Source organism: Bos grunniens, chromosome 19 (assembly GCF_055505025.1).
Source record: "Bos grunniens cultivar Pamir isolate PY7600 chromosome 19, Bosgru_T2T1.0, whole genome shotgun sequence".
NCBI classification, from domain to species: Eukaryota; Metazoa; Chordata; class Mammalia; order Artiodactyla; family Bovidae; genus Bos; species Bos grunniens.
In genome coordinates, this window is record NC_141183.1 from 34,105,579 (window position 1) to 34,114,981 (window position 9,403).

The 9,403-nt window shown below is 43.3% G+C and overlaps 1 long non-coding RNA gene across 1 annotated transcript; it reads right to left on the reverse strand.

Annotated features, from left to right (window-relative positions):
- Positions 1–561: 561 nt before the first annotated feature.
- LOC147352033 (uncharacterized) lies at positions 562–2,134 on the reverse strand. The gene is made up of 2 exons (XR_015147901.1): positions 1,861–2,134; positions 562–755 (listed from the first exon to the last, which is right to left on the reverse strand). It is a non-coding gene; the product is annotated as an uncharacterized LOC147352033 (long non-coding RNA).
- Between the last annotated feature and the right edge of the window lie 7,269 nt (positions 2,135–9,403).

The window sequence follows — 9,403 nt, forward strand, 5'->3', positions numbered from 1 at the left end:
CCACAGGATGGCATCCAAGGTCCTCACAAGGCACACAAGGTCCAAGCTATGGCCCGGTCTTCCTTTCTTCCACCTGTAATGGTCTGAATGTTTGTGCCCCCTTCCCCCATTCATATGTTGAAGATCTAACTCCCAATAAGATAGTATTTGGAGGTGGGGCCTTTGGAAAGTGACTAGGGTTAGATGAGGTCATGAGGGTGGAGCCCCTATGATGGGATGAGTGTCCTTATAAGAAGAGGAGGAAAGACCAGAGCTCCCTCTCCACACCATGTGAAAACACGAGAAGGCAACCTTCTGCAAGCCAGGGATAGCTCTCACCAGGCACTGAATCTACAGGCCCCTTGATCTTAGACTTCCCTGCCTCCAGAACTGTGAGAAATAAATGTCTGAGATATCGTATTATTATATGAAGCCCTTTCACAGCCACTGCTTCATGCATCTTGAAGTGCAATGCTCTCTCTTGACTGGGTGCTTTGAAATATGTCTCTCTCCATTTTTCCACATGGCTAACTCCTATAAACTCATTGTATTTGGTAGAGTAGGCTAATATAGATCCCAAAATGCAGTGGCTTAAAGAATATATTTATTTCTATTCATGTAGCAGTTGTGAGATGAACAATCCAGGTGAATGGAAGCTTTGCTCCTCATGGTTATTCAGAAACTCAGGTTCCTTCCAGTTTCTGCTCTGCTGACCTCCCAGTCCTCAAGATCATCTGCATGATGGAAGCTGGGTCACCATCACGTGCAGATTCCACCTGCAGGGAGGAGGAAGAGAGGTTGGAGAAGGCACGTTGGGATGTTTTTTGCAGCCCAGATCCTGAAGTGGTCCACTTCATTTTCACTCATGCTATTGGTGATAACGTAGCCACATGACCACAACTAACTGCCAGGGATGCTGGGAAATGTAGTCCTTCATTGAGCAGCCATGTCCCTGCCTAGAGTTGTCTTATAATAGAAGAATGATTTTCAACAAACAATTGAAGTTCAGAGCTTGAGTCCTCTGAAGAGCCTTCTCTATTTCCAACCTCTCTGTCTGGGTGATATTCCCTCTTGCAAACAGTGTGCTCGACAGCAGCTTTCGCAGTAGTTTCTTACCACTCAGCTTTACCCATCCCCCTGTTCCCAAGTGGACTATGAACACAGTGGGTGTTGCTCTGTATCCTCATTGCCTGGCATTTGATAGAAAAATGAACACATTTTGAATAAAAGTATGGAGGACCAGCTACTTAATTTGCAGGGCCCAGTTCAAAACAAAAATGTAGGGTCCCCTGTTCCAAAAAGATTAGAATTTTAAGAAAAAAGCATCAGGAACTTCTCTGGCAGTTCAGTGGCTAAAATATCGTCTTTCGATGCAAGGAGTACACGTTTGATCCCTGCTTGCGGAGCTAATATCCCATATGCCTCTGGCCAAAAGTCCAAAACACAAAACAGAAGGCATATTGTAATAAATTCAATGAAGACTTCAAAAATGGTCCACATCAAAAAAATCTTTGAAAAAAGATTGGTTGGCCCAGGCAAGACCACAATAATAGGGTCCTCCTGAATGCAGGTCCCTATACACCTACATGGGTCACATGCCCATAAAGCCAGCACTGAAATTTTGAATAAATAAATGAATACAATTGAATAGCCTGAGTCATCCTCCATAAGAAAAGTCGCATATCTGTTGTATACCATGCAATGAGTGGAGATGAATCACACTTGTCCATATTTGGGAAGCCAACCTTTGCTCTCTCTATGGGGGAAACTGACTAGAGGTCATCTTGATGGTGAGGGCATATTCCTTGTCATTGAGGGGGTAGGGACACAGCAGCTGGGGGGCTGCCAGCTCCCTGACAATCCAGATGCAGAACCTCTCACCTTCTTTTTGTCTCCTTTCAAACAAGTCACTGCAGCAGCAGTAGTCATCATGGAAATTTTCAGAGACTCCTGGGGCTGGGGAGACCTTAGAAGTCATTGCCAAGCAGTTCTCCAGCATCTGCTCAAACACCTCCAGCGACAGGGAACTTCCTACCTCCCCAGGCAGCTCCTTCTGTTTCTGACAGCTCTGCGGATGGAGCTCTTCCTAACAGAGGAGACGAAACCTCCTAGCTCGTGACTTGCATGCACTGGCTCAGAGCCACACGGAGGAAGTGTAACCCGGCTCCCATGCCCTTCAGGTGTTTAAAGGGCTCTGACGTTCACCAGAAAGCAGGGATTGCCAACAAGCAGAAGAGAGATGGGATATGGGCCACAGATGTATTGTGTTTGGCCCAGGCAAGATTAAATATTGGTTTTGGTTGGTTGCCAACACTGAAAAATCTGGAGGGCTCATATAAAATGGAGAATCTAAGCATCTAAAACTTGGAAGCTCCAGCAATACTGAGCTCATCCCTCAATCCTACTTGCCACTAAGGATGCTGAAGAATAGATACTGGGTAGGTGACTGTCAGTCTCCACCATGGCCTGTTGCTTGGGCCTGTTGATATGGGTGCATACGCACTTGACTCACTTTCAGAATCCTTACCTTGATATTAATGTGCCCAGACTCCCTACTCTAGGAGTCAACAATGAGATGTAAACCCAAGCTTTTTAACTGGTTTCAGGTAAAGTTACTTAAAGAGTCTTTCATGCCTTTTTTTTTCCCTTCCTCCTCAGAATGTAGAGGTGTTGACTGGTGTTTCAGCAGCTACCTTGTGACATGAGGTAATCTTGAAGATGGAGGCCACATACAGCAATGTTTGTTGAAACAAACAGATGAAGCAGGATCTTGGTTCAACAATGATTATAGAACTGCCATGTCAGCTCTCTCTACTTCTGAACTTCTTTTACCAAAAATTAATAATTAAAAAAACCAAACCAAAACCAAAAAGCCAATTAAAAAACAAAACCAAAAAGCCACTAAAAAAAAAATTGGCTTTTTTCAAATTAAGCTTTTATTGTGGCAAACTCTATATATATACCAACATAGACTAATATCTACATGTAAAAGAATTAATTGAGACCTCTTACCTCACATCATATCTAAAAATTAACTCAAAATAGATCATACACCTAAACTTAAGGCTGAAACTATAAAACTCGTAGGCGAAAACATAACAGTGAAACTTCATGAAATTGGCTCAAGCAATGATTTCTTAAATATCACACAAAAAAGCATAAGCAATAGGAGAAAAAATAAATTGGACTTCATCAAAATTAAAAAACTTTTTGCTTCAAACAACACCTTCAAGAAAGTTAAAAGGCAGCCCACAGAATGGGGGAAAATATTTGCCAATCCTTTTTCTGACAAGAGACTTATATATAAAGAAGTATTACAACCAGAATATATAAAGAGGTATAAAATTTCAAATATTTTTTAGACATGATTTTAAAATGTGGAAAGGATTTGGAGAGACATTTCTCCCAAAGGAGATATACAAATGGCCAATAAGCACATGAAAAAATGCTCAACATCATTAGCCATCAGGAAAATGCAAATCAAAACCACAATAAGATACCCACTTCACACCCACTAGGATGGCTAGAATAAAAAATAACAAGTGTTGGCAAGGATGTTGGAGAAATTGGAACCCTTGTGCATTGCTGGTGGGAATGTAAAATGGTGCAGCTGCTGTGGAAAACAGTTTGGCAGCCCCTCAAAAAGTTAAACATAGAATTACCATATGATCCAGCAATTCCACTCCTAGGTATATATCCAAAAGAAAGCAGAAACGTAGGTATTTTTATACCAATATTCAAAGCAGCATTATTCACAATAGCCAAATGGTGAAAAATAGCCCAAGTGCCCATCCACAGATGAATGGATAAACAAAATGCAGTGTATACATACAATGGAATATTATTTAACAATAAAAAAGAATGAAGAACTGGACTTCCCTGGTGGTCTAGCGGTTAAGGACCCACCTGCCAATGCCAGGGACACAGGTCCCTGGTCCAGGGAGATGCCACATGTCTCGGAGCAACTAAGCCCGTGCACCGCAAGTGGGGCCCATGTGCCACAACTACTGAAGCCCATGTGCTCTAGGGGCCGAGAGCCACAACGAGAGAAGCCACCACAATAAGAAGCCCATGCGTCACAGGTAGAGAGCAGCCCCTCCTTGCCACAACTGAGAAAGCCCACGCACAGCAAGACCCAGCACGGCCAACACATAGATAAATATGTATTTCTAATGAAGCACTGATACATGCTACAAAGGGATGAACCTAGAAAACACTATGTTAAGTGAAAGAAGCCAAATTAAAGATCACATATTATAGGAATCCATTTATATAAAATGTCCAGAACACGCAAATCTATGGAGACAGAATGGAGATTACAGGTTGCCAGGAGCTGAGAAGAGGAAGAAAGGGGAGTGACAGTTAATGGTAAGGGACTTCTTTGGGAGTTGATAAGAATGTTCTAAATTTAGATTGTGATGATGATTACTCAGCTCTGCAAACTAAAAATCACTGCACTGTACACTTAACATAGGTGAATTTTATGGTATGTAAATTATGTCCGATTCTTGTTAACTTCATGTTCTTCAGCAACATATTGGATCTTTCTCTCTGTTGCTTCATCTGTGAAATGGGAATAATAACCCATCAGCTATGTGAATTGAAAAGATGACATAAAGATAGATTTATAAGGTACCTCACTCAACGTCTGACATGGAATAGGCATTCCACAGCGGTGGTTCCCATCTTACCAGCCGTGCTTTATTAGTAAATATGAAATTGTGTTAATCTTGAATCAGCATCTTCTTAATCATAAAAGATTCAGCTCTTTTATTATTACTGTTTTGATTTTAAGGAATGGACTCATTTACCTAAGTGTACTATCTTTATATACTAGTGATAATAAGAATCACTAACATAAATAATAACATTTCATGCAAAGATTGGCTCAATAAAGGATAGAAATGGTATGGACCTAACAGAAGCAGAAGATATTAAGAAGAGGTGGCAAGAATATACAAAAGAACTATACAAAAAAGATCTTCATTACCCAGATAATCACGATGGTGTGATCACTGACCTAGAGCCAGACATCCTGGAATGTGAAGTCAAGTGGGCCTTAGGAAGCATCACTATGAACAAAGCTAGTGGAGGTCATGGAATTCCAGTGGCGCTATTTCAAATCCTGAAAGAGGATGCTGTGAAAGTGCTGCACTCAATATGCCAGCAAATTTGGAAAACTCAGCAGTGGCCACAGGACTGGAAAAGGTCAGGTTTCATTCCAATCCCAAAGAAAGGCAATGCCAAAGAATGCTCAAACTACCGCACAATTGCACTCATCTTACACGCTAGTGAAGTAATGCTCAAAATTCTCCAAGCCAGGCTTCAGCAATACGTGAACCATGAACTTCCTGATGTTCAAGCTGGTTTTAGAAAAGGCAGAGGAACCAGAGATCAAATTGCCAACATCCGCTGGATCATGGAAAAAGCAAGAGAGTTCCAGAAAAACATCTATTTCTGCTTTATTGACTATGCCAAAGCCTTTGACTGTGTGGATCACCACAAATTGTGGAAAATTCTGAAAGAGATGGGAATACCAGACCACCTGACCTGCCTCTTGAGAAATCTATATACAGGTAAGAAAGCAACAGTTAGAACAGGACATGGAACAACAGACTGGTTCCAAATAGGAAAAGGAGTACATCAAGGCTGTATATTGTCACCCTGTTTATTTAACTTCTATGCAGAGCACATCATGAGAAACGCTGGACTGGAAGAAACACAAGCTGGAATCAAGATTGCCGGGAGAAATATCAATAACCTCAGATATGCAGATGACACCACCCTTATGGCAGAAAGTGAAGAGGAACTCAAAAGCCTCTTGATGAAAGTGAAAGTGGAGAGTGAAAAAGTTGGCTAAAAGCTCATCTTCAGAAAACAAAGATCATAGCATCTGGTCCCATCACTGAACGGCAAATAAATGGGGAAACAGTGGAAATAGTGGCAGACTTTATTTTGGGGGGCTCTAAAATCACTGCAGATGGTGACTGCAGCCATGAAATTAAAAGACGCTTACTCCTTGGAAGAAAAGTTATGACCAACCTATATAGCATATTCAAAAGCAGAGACATTACTTTGCCAACAAAGGTCCGTCTAGTCAAGGCTATGGTTTTTCCAGTAGTCATGTATAGATGTGAGAGTTGGACTATAAAGAAAGCTGAGCACCCAAGAATTGATGCTTTTGAACTGTGGTGTTGAAGACTCTTCAGAGTCCTTTGGACTGCAAGGATATCCAACTAGTCCATCCTAAAGGAAATTAGTCCTGAATGTTCATTGGAAGGACTGATGCTGAAACCCCAATACTTTGGCCACCTGATGCAAAGAGCTGACTCATTTGAAAAGACCCTGATGCTGGGAAAGATTGAAAGCGAGAGGAGAAGGGGATGACAGGATGAGATGGTTGGATGGCATCACCAACTCGATAGACTTGAGTTTGGGTAGACTCCGGGAGTTGGTGATGGACAGGGAGGCCTGGCGTGCTGCAGTCCATGGGGTTGCAAAGAGTCGGACACAACTGAGCAACTCAGCTGAACTGAACTGATTGTAACAATAATGAACATTAACTGAATGCTAGCTCTGCAGCAGATACTGTACTAAGGGTTTTTAGTATCTCGTTTCATCTTCTCAGCCTCATTGTGTGTTAGGAATTACCTTAGAGAAGAGAAAACTCAGGTTGAGTTCAATTTACTCCCTACAAGTTCCCACAACAAGCAAATGGCTGGGTTGGGATGCTGGGCCCACCCGCTTAGTTCCAGAGCCTTTCCTGTCTGGCTTCTCTATCTACTCAATCCTCTGCCTCTAGCCCACCTAGTTCCTCTCCTTCCTAAAGAGCTCCACTGCTGCCGCCTTCAGGGCAGCTTGTAACCTGGGAGGCAGTGGTTAGGGGTTGGGCAGGAGAGGAAGAGGGGGAGGGGGAGGAACAGGGAGAGATGGGGAGAGGGCAAGCAGGAGAGAGAGGGTAGGAGCAGAACAGAAGTCACAGTCTGCTGTAACCTGATCTCAGGAGTGAGGACCCTCAGATAAGATCAGATCAGATCAGTCGCTCAGTCGTGTCCGACTCTTTGCGATCCCATGAATCGAAGCACGCCAGGCCTCCCTGTCCATCACCAATGCCCGGAGTTCACTGAGACTCAGGTCCATCGAGTCAGTGATGCCATCCAGCCATCTCATCCTCTGTCGTCCCCTTCTCCTCCTGCCCCCAATCCCTCCCAGCATCACAGTCTTTTCCAATGAGTCAACTCTTCGAATGAGGTGGCCAAAGTACTGGAGTTTCAGCTTTAGCATCATTCCTTCCAAAGAAATCCCAGGACTGATCTCCTTCAGGATGGACTGGTTGGATCTCCTTGCAGTCCAAGGGACTCTCAAGAGTCTTCTCCAACACCACAGTTCAAAAGCATCAATTCTTCAGCGCTCAGCCTTCTTCACAGTCCAACTCTCACATCCATACATGACCACAGGAAAAACCATAGCCTTGACTAGACGAACCTTTGTTGGCAAAGTAATGTCTCTGCTTTTCAATATGCTATCTAGGTTGGTCATAACTTTCCTTCCAAGCAGTAAGCGTCTTTTAATTTCATGGCTGCAGTCACCATCTGCAGTGATTTTGGAGCCCAGAAAAATAAAGTCTGACACTGTTTCCACTGTTTCCCCATCTATTTCCCATGAAGTCATGGGACCGGATGCCATGATCTTCGTTTTCTGAATGTTGAGCTTTAAGCCAACTTTTTCACTCTCCACTTTCCCTTTCATCAAGAGGCTTTTGAGTTCCTCTTCACTTTCTGCCATAAGGGTGGTGTCATCTGCATATCTGAGGTTATTGATATTTCTCCCGGCAATCTTGATTCCAGCTTGTGTTTCTTCCAGTCCAGCGTTTCTCATGATGTACTCTGCATAGAAGTTAAATAAACAGGGTGACAATATACAGCCTTGATGTACTCCTTTTCCTATTTGGAACCAGTCTGTTGTTCCATGTCCAGTTCTAACTGTTGCTTCCTGACCTACATATAGGTTTCTCAGGAGGCCGGTCAGGTGGTCTGATATTCCTATCTCTCTCAGTATTTTCCACAGTTTATTGTGATCCACACAGTCAAAGGCTTTGGCATAGTCAATAAAGCAGAAATAGATGTTTTTCTGGAACTCTCTTGCTTTTTCCATGATCCAGCGGATGTTGGCAATTTGATCTCTGGTTCCTCTGCCTTTTCTAAAACCAGCTTGAACATCAGAAAGTTCACGGTTCACATATTGCTGAAGCCTGGCTTGGAGAATTTTGAGCATACTTTACTAGCATGTGAGATGAATGCAATTGTGCCGTAGTTTGACCCTCACTCCCCCTCTTTTTCTTAAGAGTCACCGGGTGGGGCTTAGGAGGCAGGAGATGCAAGAGACAAGGGTTTGATCCCTGGGTCAAGAAGATCCCCTGGAGAAGGAAATGGCAACCCACTCCAGTATTTTTTGTCTGGAACATCCCATGGACAAAGGAGCCTATCGGGCTACAGCCCAGGGGGTTGCAAGACTGAGCACGCACACAATGCACACAATGAGCTTGGGAGCAGATCCTTCCCCAGTTGAGCCTGAAATGACTTTGGCCTGAGCCAACATCTTGGTTAAGCTTATGGGACTCCCTGAGCCAGGGAACCTTGCTAAGTCTCACCAGGATTCCTAATTCACAGAAACTGAAAGATAATGTGTGTCTTGAATTGCTTCATTTCAGAGTAATTATTATGGAAAAACAGGTAACTAATCGAACCACTGACTAGAGACTTCCCTAGATATACCCTTCATCTGTGCCTTTAACTTCCAGCACCAGATTAAAGAGCTCTTCTACTAAACACCCCTTGGGGAAGACCAAAGGGCTTTATGCAAGATACACTGGAGCACAGCCAAGGACGATTGTATTGCCAATCTGTGGGAAGGAGGCTTATTCTTTTAGGAGTATGTTCTCAACCAGGGGCAAAAATTGGTTCTCAGGAGGTAGAAGAATCTTACCCTTTGTACATATAAAGCACAGATATGTGTACAATACATAAGCAGACATACAATATATCCATGGTATTAACATTTCACGGGATTGGGGAGGGGTGGATAATGGTAATAAAAAGTTGAGAAAACACTGCTTTGGGATGACAAACCTGGCTGCCTGTGCAGGTGAAGAACTGCGGTGAAGAACAGGACAGCAGAAGCAGGAGGAAGCAGGGCAGGAGATCAAGAAAGCCCTAATAAGAAGACTTCTAGAAGCCTGCTTGGGGCCTGCCTCTCCCGGGGGTACTTCTGACATCCTGAACTTCTCCGTCGTGGAATTTAGCACACTGTTTTAATTTCCTTTTCTGCTGCTGCTGCTGCTAAGTCGCTTCAGTCGTGTCTGACTATGTGCAGTCCCATAGATGGCAGCCCACTAGGCTCCTCTGTCCCTGGGATTCTCCAGGCA